The sequence below is a fragment of the Mixophyes fleayi genome, chromosome 2 (genome assembly GCF_038048845.1).
Source record: "Mixophyes fleayi isolate aMixFle1 chromosome 2, aMixFle1.hap1, whole genome shotgun sequence".
NCBI classification, from domain to species: domain Eukaryota; kingdom Metazoa; phylum Chordata; class Amphibia; order Anura; family Limnodynastidae; genus Mixophyes; species Mixophyes fleayi.
In genome coordinates this window covers 365559298-365573960 of record NC_134403.1, presented here as the reverse complement: position 1 = coordinate 365573960, position 14663 = coordinate 365559298, and positions in this window count along the sequence as shown.

Genomic DNA, 14663 nt, shown 5'->3' with positions numbered 1-14663 from the left:
AACTGAAATTTGTTCCCTTGTTCCATCCGTCTCGCTCCCAATCTGTGCTCCTTCAAATGAGCACTTAAAACTCACCTGTTCCTCAAAGCTTATCAACCGTCCACTTAACCCCTCATCTACTCTGCTCGCTATTCCCTCACTCCCCTGGCATCACCAGCTCCCTCTCATGTCTGATTTGTCCACCCTCCCTTAGGATGTAAGCTCTTATGAGCAGGGCCCCTCTTCCCCCGTGTCTCCATACCTGTTCTTCTGCTCTGTCCTTACTCCATATGGCTGTCCTGGAGTTACTGAAGCATTGGTACTTTGTGTTTATCGTTCTGTACTGTTTAACCCTGTACGGTCTACTGTTTGTACCATGTACGGCGCTGCGGAAACCTTGTGGCGCCCAACAAATAAATCATAATAATAATCTGTGCACAACAATGAGCTAACAATAAAGAATAAACACTTACAAACTGTCTTGAATAACACACACAGTCACCTCATGTCTGATCTGACTCCAATCGACAGTATGAAAACACTAAAATGTGTTAATATGAGCGAAGACAAGTTGTAAAACAAAGTGGTCATATCCAGATTGATTGTATTCTCATTCTAATCGGCTTTTCTCACAAACATAGATATAAAATCATCGCTTCACCCAAAAGAATTCAACTTCCCACACAGAATTCAGTGGGGGTAAATGTATCAAGCTGCAAGTTTTCTGGTGGGTTTGAAAAGTGGAGATGTTGCCTATAGCAACTAATCAGATTCTAGCTGTCATTTTGTAGAATGTACTAAATAAATGATAGCTAGAATCGGATTGGTTTTTCAATCCTAGAGGGAAATTCTCAGCTTGATACATTTACCCCCAGATATCTTATAATAATACAATGTTAGGAACCCCAACAGCCAGCACCACAAAACCCGGAGTCTGCTCTGAAGTCTGGTGTACGCTGGAGCCTCTAGTGGTGGGGACAGACTTGGCCGCAGACAACAGAGGGTCGTGAGTTGTGTACTGACTGGGGGAACCCAGGAAAGCGAAGTGAGGTCCAGGCAAGGGTCGAATAGGACACAGGCACGCCGGCAGCGTCAGTATCCAGGCAAAAGATCGGGGGTCACTAGCAAACAATCGTGGTCAATATCCAGGCAAGGGGTCAAAGGTCACAGGCAATAAATCGTAGTCAAATTTCAGGCAATAAGGCGGCAACAGTAATCAGGATCAGAAGGTATACAGAGAACAAGCAGGGTAGTGTGCTAGTGAGCAGGGACTATAACCGGCAGGGAGGGCTTGCCCCTTCCTGCCTTAAATACTCATGTGGCCCAATAGAAATTGCCCTAGAAGCAGAGGGCAGAGAAACCACCAGCTGGCCCTAATAATTACTTCGCGCCCGGCTGCCCTAGATGCCGGGACGCGGCGCTAGCACCCTGAGAGCGTCCCGATCATTGCCTTGGCAACGGCCGGGACAAGGCGGAAGTGACGTCGTCATGATGATGGCCCGGGATGTGAGAGCCTCTGAAGGAGCGAGTCGCGGCGGTGCCTGAAGCTGCCGCGGCTCGTTACAAATTATAGAAGGTATAAAGTTTCTAACATATTATGAGATATAGAGTGTGCTACCTGAAATAGGTACCTAAATCCTATAATAGCATTGCAACAAAAGGTGAACTAGGCGCCACAACCTCTAAAAACACTTTAGGTTTATTCAGATAGGTATCAAAGTAATAAAATCCATACTATCCAACAAATTATGGCCATACTAATATAAATTATTGTGTAAAAATTGAAATAATCTACGTATCAAAAATGCTCCTTTGATAAAACAAATATGTGCCAGACAGTTGAACACCAAACATAAAAATCCCCCCCCAAAAATAATAATTATTAAAAATACCGATAGGTATGAACAATGTCTTCCATTGCATGGGTAATTGAAGAAAATTTTCATCCAAGTTATTACCAATGTCCTCTAGTAACTAGTGGTACTGTTTACTCGAGTCTGTCCAGATACTGCGGTCAAACTGACAGTATTCCCTAAAAGACTCCGGGGTGTCTGCAGCCACACAAGCTGTGTTCCCTTCAAAGTGCCAGCGTGCTACTGTACATGTGCTCCACTCTGAACTAGTTGGAGCACAAATGCTCACTTCCTGCTTCCTGGGATGCGCACACCCCGCTTACGTCGAAGTCAGCAACAGTATGTCCAAAGCCCAATCGATGTCCCCCAATTTCTCAATGTATCCCAAAGCATTTCTCGATGTCTCGCAATGCATTTCGTCTCTCAGACTTTCTTGAGGGATAGACACTATATATGTATGTAGTCTTTAAATAGGATTTTCCAACCTTCTTTGCTCCTCCTATTAGACATAAAGGAACTCCCATTCTGTCATTCATAGGGAGTCTCTTCATTAATTCAGCACTGCACAAGTCAAGACTTCTGACCTCTTTTCTCCCCTTCTGCACATATGCGCTGGTGCGTGATGAGCCGAGACTTGATGAGATCACTGTATGGGTAGGAAGCCTCCTACCTATACTGCCATGGAGGAAGCACTGCAGTGATTTGATCACCTCTCGGCTCATCACACACCAGCGCATTTCTAGGGACATGCAATGTCCATTTTTAGATTAATAAAATATTGTATTGTTTCTTCTAACTTCTTTTCATCATGATATTCATTCAAAATGTTTCCTTATTTTTGAAGGTCTCAACTTTAGAACAATTTCACCTGGTCCTCTAAAATCGACTTATAAGTACCTTTGAAGCACCTATCATGGTGATTGCTATTAATCTTCATCATCATCAGCTATTTATATAGCGCCACTAATTCCGCAACGCTGTACAGAGAACTCACTCACATCAGTCCCTGCCCCATTGGAGCTTACAGTCTGAATTCACTCACATACACACACACACAGACAGACAGAGAGAGACTTAGGTCAATTTCATAGCAGCTAATTAACCTACCAGTATGTTTTTGGAGTGTGGGAGGAAACCGGAGCACCCGGAAGAAACCCATGCAAACACGGGGAGAACATACAAACTCCACACATATAAGGCCAGGGTTGTAATTTGAACTCATGGCCCCAGTGCTGTTAAGCAGAAATGCTAACCACTAAACCACGTAATGGAAATATATTATTTGGTGTCTGTTGGTTTGTTATAGTAGTAATATCACACGTTAATTTAATATTTAAATGATTGGTATTTAACTCATCACAACAAATCTTCACAAATTCTGCATCTCCACTCCAAATAAACAAAACATTGTTAATATAACAATGCAATGATACCAGGTTTACCCCATTTGCTGGGTTTTTCCAGATTACATTTTCTTCCAAACACCCCATATAAATATTGCCATAGCTAAGGGCGAACCTTGTACCCATTACAGTTCATTTTTATTAGATATATTAATTATATTGGTACCAAAAAATGTTATTATTGAGAATGAATACAATTGTTTATTCTGACATCATTTTTTCTTTGATCATAATGCCCCTTGTTTTCATACATGTCAAGTATCATATATGATGCCTTTTAAGTAGCATCACCTCTTAATATGTATTACTTTGGTCTTTTCTTTACATAGTCTTGCCCTATTGGTAGGGTCGTATAACTATTTAGAATGGATAAATGCTGAATACTTTGTCTTATCTATATATTTTAGCTATATTTTATTTTATTTATGTTGCTTTTTTGAGATTATCAGTTGGCCTATGAGGTTAGTTGTTCAAAACTATTCATTCTAATTACTACACGACCTTAAATCTTAAACGTTGACGTTTTGCACGCACTAAACTCCCAATATTTAATGACTGTGGTTTTTACAATGACTGTTACATAACCTATTTTTTTTATAAATTTTTCTCAATCTTAATTTTATTTATTTCCCAATCTCCCATAAAATTCCTCTTGGACTACAAATTGGAAAGACATGTTGAAGTCTCCATTGCACTAATGTTCATACATATCCTGTCCTTCATTTTCTGAGCTATGTCTCTTTGATGATGCTGTCCTGTGTACCAGTGAATATTAATGTGTGTTAGATATCAATACTTCCAGGGTACACTAGGCATGGGGATTCCATCTTCTACACTTAAAGGAACAGTACCACAGACCCAACTATTTGTCTTATTTGGGTTGCTTGCATAAGTTTTCAGCAGCTGAAACTAGTTGTTTTCCCATCTATAGTCAGAGGGCCATCCTAAGAATCAAGATACAGCAGAAATCTGTAAAGAGATTAATGTAGAGGGTGAACATAACCTGGTGTCATAACTAATACAGTAGACCCTGATCCTACTGCTAATATATCTCCTTCCTATCGTTACCAAGTACAATAACCCTCCCTCCAATCTGGTGTTGCTCCCCAATGCCTCACTATACCAAAATTGTTGACATGCTACAAATACATAGCCTGTCTATTATCTCGCTTTTGAGAATGGGCCTAGAAGGTTTATGAGGTGAAGTAATTGGCCTAACTTTATAATCAAGGGATGGTCAGAGTCTATTTATGTGTTGGTGACAGTAAGAATATCATAGAAAGCCTTAATCTCAAATGAATTGGTCATCTTTCTATGAACCTCCTACAAATATTGAACTCTGATATTCTCTACTACACCCTCCACGTCTTCCCTCATAGGTCAATGTGAATCCATGTGACCCTCCTTTATGAAATGTGATGGGAGTGTACTTGCTTCCTAATTCCATATATAGGTCCATGTTTCGTCTCCTTCCCACACCTGTCTTCCATGTATAATGATTTTTTCTTGTTCGATGATGTCACCCAGGTGGTCAGTCTTTTGTAGAACTGTCAGTAGCGCATAAGAATTGAGTATCATCACCACTACTTGTAGTTCTGCTAACTGGCACAGCCCATCCTGTCTGGTCTCTATAATAGGAAAAAATACAATCCTCTTTTAAAAGTCCCACCAATTAGGGAGTTTTATAAAATTGAGGTCAGAATAACTTTGATGAGGGTAAACATATCTATAAAAGTCTTGTACTATGTAACAAGCCCCATTATCTGAGCTGCAGACACCAGGGACCTAATTCATATTTGAACGTAAGTCCATTTCAATGCCATATTGTGCGTGAATTCGCTATGTGCCTGCGTCAGAGTGAAACTCAGGCATGCAATTCATGTCCAAATGCAAATGACACCTACGACCGGAGGGGGTGGATCAGGGGTGGGAATGGGCAGATGAACGTAGGCAATGTACAGTAAGGGAATGCCAAGGTAGTGCCAAGAGTAAATGCAGCCGATTCAAGGCCTTGGTATCTTGTAAGCACGCTTTTTTAGGCGAATCATTTTCACCAGCTACAGGGCAGGTGTAAGCGCCGACTGATAGTGCTGATCGTTAAGGCATTATCTTTGTATCAAAAACTACATGTATGCGTGCCACTAGATAACACAAAACATGTGTATGCAAGTGAGTGAGACTATAAAAATGCATTCAGTATTAAGAACATCCTAATTTAGAACATCTTAATTTAGGTACGTATTGCAAAAAGTATATATTTTTACAGCATATATTTTTATTAATTATTAAAATATTGTGCTGCTGATTTATTTGTTATTTTTATTTTTTTGGGATACGTTCTGATGTGACTTTTATGCATGTCTGTCACTCACCGGACTGTGAGTGCTTCTTCCCGGACATTTAGGAACCGTGGCCGTCCTCCATCCTGAGGGACTGCGCATGCGCAGCCCTTTCTATACCTCCAGTGTATGTTCCTTTAACTTAATTGGCAGATCAGGCAACCTCCCTATATTAAGCACCTGTGGTCATCACCACATTGCCTGATCTTGGAGTCTCATTCCCCATGAGTCTCTGAAGGTGTTCCTGTGTTTCCTTGTTTATTCAGCTCTGCTGATTCCTGTGGTTTCCAAACCACTTCTACCTCTGTGGTTTCCAAACCACTTCTGCTACTGTGGTTCCCATACCACTTCTACCATCTACTGAATCATCGTGACTGTGAGCTGATTCCTATCCGCTGCCTCCGTGCACTACAGTCTTCTAATCACTTCAACTCTACCATGTATCATTGGGACTGTTAGCTGATGCCTATCCGCTGCCTCCGTGCATTACAGGCTTCAACCACATCCACTCACCTGTTCATGATTGTGACTGCCAGCTGATTCCTATCCGCTGCCTCCGTGCACTACAGGCTTCAACCTGCAACTCGTCTGTGTTTCATCATCGTGACTGCTAGCTGATTCCTATCCGCTGCCTCCGTGCACTACAGTCTTCAACCTGCAACTCGTCTGTGTTTCATCATCGTGACTGCTAGCTGATTCCTATCCGCTGCCTCCGTGCACTACAGTCTTCAACCTGCAACCCGTCTGTGTTTCATCGTGACTGTTTGGCTGATTCCTATCCGCTGCCTCTGTGCGCTTCAGTCTTCAGTCCTTGTCAACGCTCCCGTGTTTCCTTGAGTCTGCCTCCACTATTGCTACCCGCTATTCTCCGTGATCAACAGTGCCTGTTCAACTCTGCTCTCCCGTGTCCCATCGTTACTGCACCTGCTGGTTGCTATTGGCTACCTCCGTGTTCCCGCAGAGACCCGCTGCTGCTACCCCTCAGCACTACTCATCCATCTACTGCTGATCCGCTCTCCACGCTTTCCTGTGTTCCCTGCTGGTCTACCTTCCCGTGCGCTGCACCTACTAGACCACCGCTTCACCCATCCAGGGACTTCGCATCCTGCCGGCCTCCTGCCGTTCAGGTATCTCTGCACTCCTGTCTGACTGCCTCCTGAACCACGGTATGCATACTTCTCATTGACTGTGCTGTGTATTGCATACCTTGCTGGACTGTGTTGGTTCTCCTCTGGAGTGTGCTATCCGCTGAGTCTATTGCCATCATTGACTGTGTTATCTTATGCTGGACTACTTCAAGAGACTTTCTATATTGGCAGTATTGTTCAGTCATTTATACATTTATATTGTGCATATTACTGTGGATCAAAGTCAAGGTGCCCGTGTATATATTGTGTTGCAGTCTCTCCCCGTGCACCTCCTCACATATATATTCAGTGGTACAACTTGCTAGTGGCAGACCACTGACTCCTGTTTACAGTTTCACCTGTTCCAGTATCCTCTCACATAGCAGTGGTACAACTTGCTAACGCAGACCACTGACTCCCCGGATATCTCCACTTGGATTCCATTCCTTCACTCAGACAGCGGTACAACTTGCTATCCGCAGACCGCTGATTCTCATCACCTCCTCGTTTCTGTTGGACATTCCTCCTCACTATAGCAGTGGTACAACTTGCTACCGCAGACCACTGACTACCTTCACGTGTCCTTTGTCCATACAGTTCCTCGTGTATTACTACCTCCATATTGCCAGTGCTGCTAGTCATAGACTTTCCTGAGCATCTCATCATCTGCTATTTCCTGTTCCGTGATCACCCTGCTACCAGAGTACCATATTACCACCTATACTGCTCTGGTAAGCCGATCACCTGGTGATCCCTGGGTAAAGACTCCTAGTGCCCGTGACAGTAAGATCAGGCCATGACAGACCCAGATACGGAACCTACTGCTAAAGAGATGCTGCAGCATCTGGTCAGTCGTGTGGAGCAACAGGATGCTCGCCAACAGCTGTTACTTCAATGTTACCAATCGTTAACCTCCCAAGGAACATCTGGACAGACTGTTACAGCTAGTATTGAAGCTCCTGTGCTTTCCTCCGTTTCCCCAGTGCCATCCCAGGTGTCTACAGCTCCTACGCTTCACCTGCCTACTCCGTCAAAATATGACGGGGACCCCAAAACTTGTAGAGGTTTCCTTAACCAATGTTCAGTCCATTTTGAACTCCAACCTCAAAATTTTTCTACCCATCGTTCCAGAGTGGCCTATCTTATCTCATTGTTTTCTGGACAAGCCCTGGCTTGGGCCTCCCCTCTGTGGGAAAGAAACGATCCAATTCTACAAGATAGTGCCAAATTCATTTCCACGTTCCGAAGTGTGTTCGATGAACCAGGTCGTGTGACCTCCGCTGCTTCCAGCATTCTTCGTTTGCGACAAGGCTCCCATACAGTAGGACAGTATGTCATTCAATTTAGGATCTTAGCCTCTGAACTTCAGTGGAACACTGAAGCATTAGTTGCCGCCTTCTGGCAGGGGCTCTCCGATAAAATTAAAGATGCACTGACTACCCAAGAGCTTCCTTCGTCACTAGAAGATTTGATCTCTCTTTGCCATCGTGTAGACATGAGATTTCGTGAAAGAGAATCTGAGAAAACTACTTCTGCTAAAGCACCTCTTCGTTTAAACCCTCAATTTCGTCCAGTTTCACCTTCTGTGATTCCCATGGAGATAGGACGTTCCAAATTATCTTTAGAAGAGAGGAAACGAAGAGTAAAGAATAGACTCTGTATCTATTGTGCTGATTCCACACATATGCTCAGTTCTTGCCCTAAGAAATCGGGAAATGCCAGGCCCTAACTAGTTCTGGAGAGGTGAAGTTAGGGTCCCTGGAGTCCTCTCCATTGTCTATGAAATCTAAAGTCTGCGCTTTCGATGTTACGATTTCCTTTGCTACTAAATCCTTTGAGTCACAGGCATTGATTGATTCCGGAGCAGCAGGAAATTTCATTTCTAAATCACTAGTGAATCAATGGTCCCTACCAGTGATCACTTTAAAAACACCCATTACTGTGACGGCTATAGATGGATCACGTCTCATCAATGGTCTCATCACCCAGAGTACGTCTCCAGTAACCCTTCAGATTGGTGTACTACACCATGAAGAAATTTCGTTTTTAATTCTTCCTGTTACGACAAGTCCGATTGTCTTAGGCCTTCCATGGCTTCAATGTCACTCTCCCCAGATTGACTGGCGCACCCCTCAAGTTACGTCTTGGGGGCCTGAATGTCACCATCGTTGTCTCTCTCAAGTTATTCCTCTTAAAGTACAGCAATCTTCCATCTCATCTTCCTCCCCGGGACTCCCTCCTCAGTATGCTTCATTTGCCGATGTGTTTGATAAAGCTCAGTCTGAACGTCTTCCTCCTCATCGTTCTTGGGATTGTCCGATCGACCTTCTACCTGGCAAGACTCCTCCCAGGGGTCGGGTCTATCCTCTCTCGTTACCTGAAACTCAAGCCACATCTGAGTACATACAGGAGAATCTCCAGCGTGGGTTCATTCGACCTTCCACCTCTCCCGCTGGAGCTGGGTTCTTCTTCGTCAAAAAGAAGGATGGATCATTACGCCCTTGTATAGATTTTCGTGGACTCAACGCCATTACTATCAAGAATCGGTATCCCATTCCGCTGATCACTGAGCTATTTGATCGCATCAAGGGAGCTCGGATATTTACTAAGTTGGATCTTCGTGGTGCCTACAATTTAATTAGAATCCGTTCCGGTGACGAATGGAAGACCGCGTTTAACACCAGAGATGGGCATTACGAATATTTAGTAATGCCCTTCGGGCTGTGTAATGCCCCCGCGGTTTTCCAGGGTTTCATCAATGAGATCTTTCGGGACTTATTATATGTATGTGTCGTTGTCTACCTGGACGACATATTGATCTTCTCACAGGACCTGCCTTCTCATCACCAACATGTGGCAGAGGTCCTCTCCAGACTACGGAAAAACTCATTGTTCTGTAAATTGGAAAAATGTTCATTCGAGTTACCCCAGATTCCATTCTTGGGGTATATAGTTTCCGGAGTTGGCCTGAAGATGGATCCAGACAAAGTAAATGCTGTACTACATTGGCCTCAGCCAACTACTCTTCGTGCCATCCAGCGTTTTTTAGGTTTTGCCAATTACTATAGACGCTTCATTCAAGACTTCTCATCCATTGCATCTCCCATTGTGGCCTTAACTCGGAAAGGGGCTAATACTAAGCAATGGTCATCTGAGGCTCTCCAAGCCTTTCAAATCCTCAAAGAGTCCTTCTCGTCTGCTCCCATTCTGCGACAACCTGATGTGACACTCCCCTTCTTCCTAGAAGTAGATGCCTCTAATGTGGGCTTAGGAGCTATTCTCTCCCAACGCTCGGAGCAACAAAAATTACATCCTTGTGCCTTCTACTCTCGGGGTCTTCTGCCCGCAGAGAAAAACTATACTATCGGGGACAAGGAGTTGCTGGCCATCAAAGCTGCATTAGAGGAATGGAGATACTTGTTGGAAGGAGCTCGCCATCCGGTGACGATCTTCACGGATCATAAGAACTTGTCATATTTGCAATCTGCTCAATGCTTGAACCCTCGTCAAGCAAGATGGTCTCTTTTCTTTTCCCGTTTTGAATTAATTATAACCTTCAAACCAGCTGCTAAGAACAAGAAAGCTGACGCTCTATCTCGAGCTTTTGTGACGTCCTCTGATGTAGAAGAGGTTCCCAACCATGCTATTCTAGACCCCAAATGTATTTCTCTGGCTGCTTCATCCACCAAAATGCTACCATTTGGGAAGACCCTCGTGCCTCCTACTCTGAGGAGGAAAATCCTTTCGTGGTTCCATGCCTCTCGTTTTTCTGGACACGCCGGTGAACATAAGACCTTTGAGATTCTCTCTCGTAGTTACTGGTGGCCTTCAATGAGGAGAGACGTCAAAGAGTTTATTGCTTCCTGTGATTTATGTTCTCAGTTCAAATCCTCCCGCAGAACTCCAGCAGGGTTGCTGCGACCACTACCCATTCCGTCCAAGCCTTGGACCCATATTAGTATGGATTTCGTTACTGATTTGCCACCAAGTAAGAATCACAATACTATTTGGGTAGTGGTAGACAGATTTTCGAAGATGGCTCATTTCGTCCCTCTGTCCGGTTTACCTTCCTCGTCTACTCTGGCTGAACATTTCATTAAAGAAATCTTCCGCATCCATGGATGTCCGTCTGAGATTGTGTCAGATAGAGGAGTACAATTCGTTTCCAGATTCTGGCGGGCCCTTTGTAAAACCTTGGGCATACGATTAGCACTCTCATCGTCTTACCATCCGCAATCTAACGGACAAACGGAACGAGTCAATCAAGATCTTGAGACTTTTATTAGGATGTTCTCTTCAGCCAACCAAGACAACTGGGTAGAATTGCTCCCTTGGGCTGAATTCGCCCATAACAACATGTACCATGAGTCATCATCCAAAACTCCATTCTTTGTGGTCTACGGTCACCATCCGTCTTTTCCGGAATTTCCTGCCCTCCCGCCCACCCAAGTTCCTGCTGTGGAGACTGCTTGTCAGACCTTCAAAAATATCTGGTCTCAGGTCAAAACCTGTTTAAAGAAGACATCTAACAAATATAAGTCTTTCGCAGATAAGAAGAGGCGGGCTATTCCACCACTAAAAATTGGAGATCGTGTCTGGTTATCTACCAAAAATATTCGTTTGAAGGTTCCATCTATGAAATTCGCCCCTCGTTTTATTGGTCCATATAGGATCATTCAAGTTATCAATCCAGTATGTGTTAAACTTCTTCTTCCTAAGAATCTTCGGATCTCCAATGCCTTCCATGTGTCCTTGCTCAAACCTCTCATCATCAACCGTTTCTCGACTCCTTCCTCAGCACCGCAGCCAGTTCAAGTTCATCAGGAGGAGGATTTCGAGATTACTGAGGTATTGGATGCAAAAATTTCGCGAGGAGTCCTCCGTTTCCTCGTTCATTGGAAGGGCTTTGGTCCTGAGGAGCGTTCATGGATCAAAGCTGAAGATCTTAATGCTCCTGCCCTTCTGAAGAAGTTTTATTCCAAAAATCCGGACAAGCCCGGTTCCAGGCGTTCTGTGCCCACCTTTAAAAGGGGGGGTACTGTCACTCACCGGACTGTGAGTGCTTCTTCCCGGACATTTAGGAACCGTGGCCGTCCTCCATCCTGAGGGACTGCGCATGCGCAGCCCTTTCTATACCTCCAGTGTATGTTCCTTTAACTTAATTGGCAGATCAGGCAACCTCCCTATATTAAGCACCTGTGGTCATCACCACATTGCCTGATCTTGGAGTCTCATTCCCCATGAGTCTCTGAAGGTGTTCCTGTGTTTCCTTGTTTATTCAGCTCTGCTGATTCCTGTGGTTTCCAAACCACTTCTACCTCTGTGGTTTCCAAACCACTTCTGCTACTGTGGTTCCCATACCACTTCTACCATCTACTGAATCATCGTGACTGTGAGCTGATTCCTATCCGCTGCCTCCGTGCACTACAGTCTTCTAATCACTTCAACTCTACCATGTATCATTGGGACTGTTAGCTGATGCCTATCCGCTGCCTCCGTGCATTACAGGCTTCAACCACATCCACTCACCTGTTCATGATTGTGACTGCCAGCTGATTCCTATCCGCTGCCTCCGTGCACTACAGGCTTCAACCTGCAACTCGTCTGTGTTTCATCATCGTGACTGCTAGCTGATTCCTATCCGCTGCCTCCGTGCACTACAGTCTTCAACCTGCAACTCGTCTGTGTTTCATCATCGTGACTGCTAGCTGATTCCTATCCGCTGCCTCCGTGCACTACAGTCTTCAACCTGCAACCCGTCTGTGTTTCATCGTGACTGTTTGGCTGATTCCTATCCGCTGCCTCTGTGCGCTTCAGTCTTCAGTCCTTGTCAACGCTCCCGTGTTTCCTTGAGTCTGCCTCCACTATTGCTACCCGCTATTCTCCGTGATCAACAGTGCCTGTTCAACTCTGCTCTCCCGTGTCCCATCGTTACTGCACCTGCTGGTTGCTATTGGCTACCTCCGTGTTCCCGCAGAGACCCGCTGCTGCTACCCCTCAGCACTACTCATCCATCTACTGCTGATCCGCTCTCCACGCTTTCCTGTGTTCCCTGCTGGTCTACCTTCCCGTGCGCTGCACCTACTAGACCACCGCTTCACCCATCCAGGGACTTCGCATCCTGCCGGCCTCCTGCCGTTCAGGTATCTCTGCACTCCTGTCTGACTGCCTCCTGAACCACGGTATGCATACTTCTCATTGACTGTGCTGTGTATTGCATACCTTGCTGGACTGTGTTGGTTCTCCTCTGGAGTGTGCTATCCGCTGAGTCTATTGCCATCATTGACTGTGTTATCTTATGCTGGACTACTTCAAGAGACTTTCTATATTGGCAGTATTGTTCAGTCATTTATACATTTATATTGTGCATATTACTGTGGATCAAAGTCAAGGTGCCCGTGTATATATTGTGTTGCAGTCTCTCCCCGTGCACCTCCTCACATATATATTCAGTGGTACAACTTGCTAGTGGCAGACCACTGACTCCTGTTTACAGTTTCACCTGTTCCAGTATCCTCTCACATAGCAGTGGTACAACTTGCTAACGCAGACCACTGACTCCCCGGATATCTCCACTTGGATTCCATTCCTTCACTCAGACAGCGGTACAACTTGCTATCCGCAGACCGCTGATTCTCATCACCTCCTCGTTTCTGTTGGACATTCCTCCTCACTATAGCAGTGGTACAACTTGCTACCGCAGACCACTGACTACCTTCACGTGTCCTTTGTCCATACAGTTCCTCGTGTATTACTACCTCCATATTGCCAGTGCTGCTAGTCATAGACTTTCCTGAGCATCTCATCATCTGCTATTTCCTGTTCCGTGATCACCCTGCTACCAGAGTACCATATTACCACCTATACTGCTCTGGTAAGCCGATCACCTGGTGATCCCTGGGTAAAGACTCCTAGTGCCCGTGACAATGTCCATATCCTGCACTCTGTTGTGCCTGGTAACATACGGCATGTAACTTTTAGGCAATGTAGTTACACCCAAATTCAGATAGAAACGCATCTCGAGATCAGCACAAACTTGAATACGGGGGATATTACTCTCAAGTTCCTTGCTCTTTTTTTAACTGGAATTTGCATGCAAGTTGTGTACGAAGACACAACCAGTAGTTCCCACAATGATAGCGCTCATAAGCTTGGTTCAAAACCACAGCCAACAGTTAATCAATTTGTTTTATAGTGTAGTAAAAAAAAAATCATCTCAATGATTATATATAAATAAAAAAAATATTAAATATTAAAATTGTGTTTTATGAATTACCAAACTTACTAAAAGGAAATTTTAGGAAGCAGCAGAATGCTGATATTCACCTTCATTAGCTATAAACTACATCTTATAATGTATATGGGTTATTTTCCTCAACTATAAAGGCACATTTATGACAGTATTAATAAGTAATATGTTTTGCCACTAAACCACCGTAACCACAATATATATAGTGACACGAGCTTCCTTTCCGATGATGCAGACACTAAAACGTTTTGTCTTTACGTTGCACTTTTACTGTCAGAATAGCAAATTAGTTCTCAACACAATTTACCACACCATATTCTTGCGACTCTGATGCTATGTTTAATAGAGATTAACTCCCTAGGCACCAGCCAACTTGTTTGGCTTTGGTCTCCTTTCATAATGGGCAACTCAGGCTTGAATACATTACATCCCCCCCACTAGCTTAAGGGACAGGGGTACACTTCCATCTGGTTTTTATACAGGTGATCTTTTTTTATTAGACTCAGCTGCTGTTAGCTGTGAAAGAAAATGCATCCAAACCACCTCAAAGTATGTAAGCTAAATCACACTCTATACTATTATTTTGTCACACATATGTGCTCCACCTGTATATCCTTAAGCTAGGTGCACTGTTGTACAAATATGTAACCCTGTTTGCAGCCTTGCCATGCAGACTGTCGGTTGAATACCTAACTGTTCTCTTCGAGGCCTGT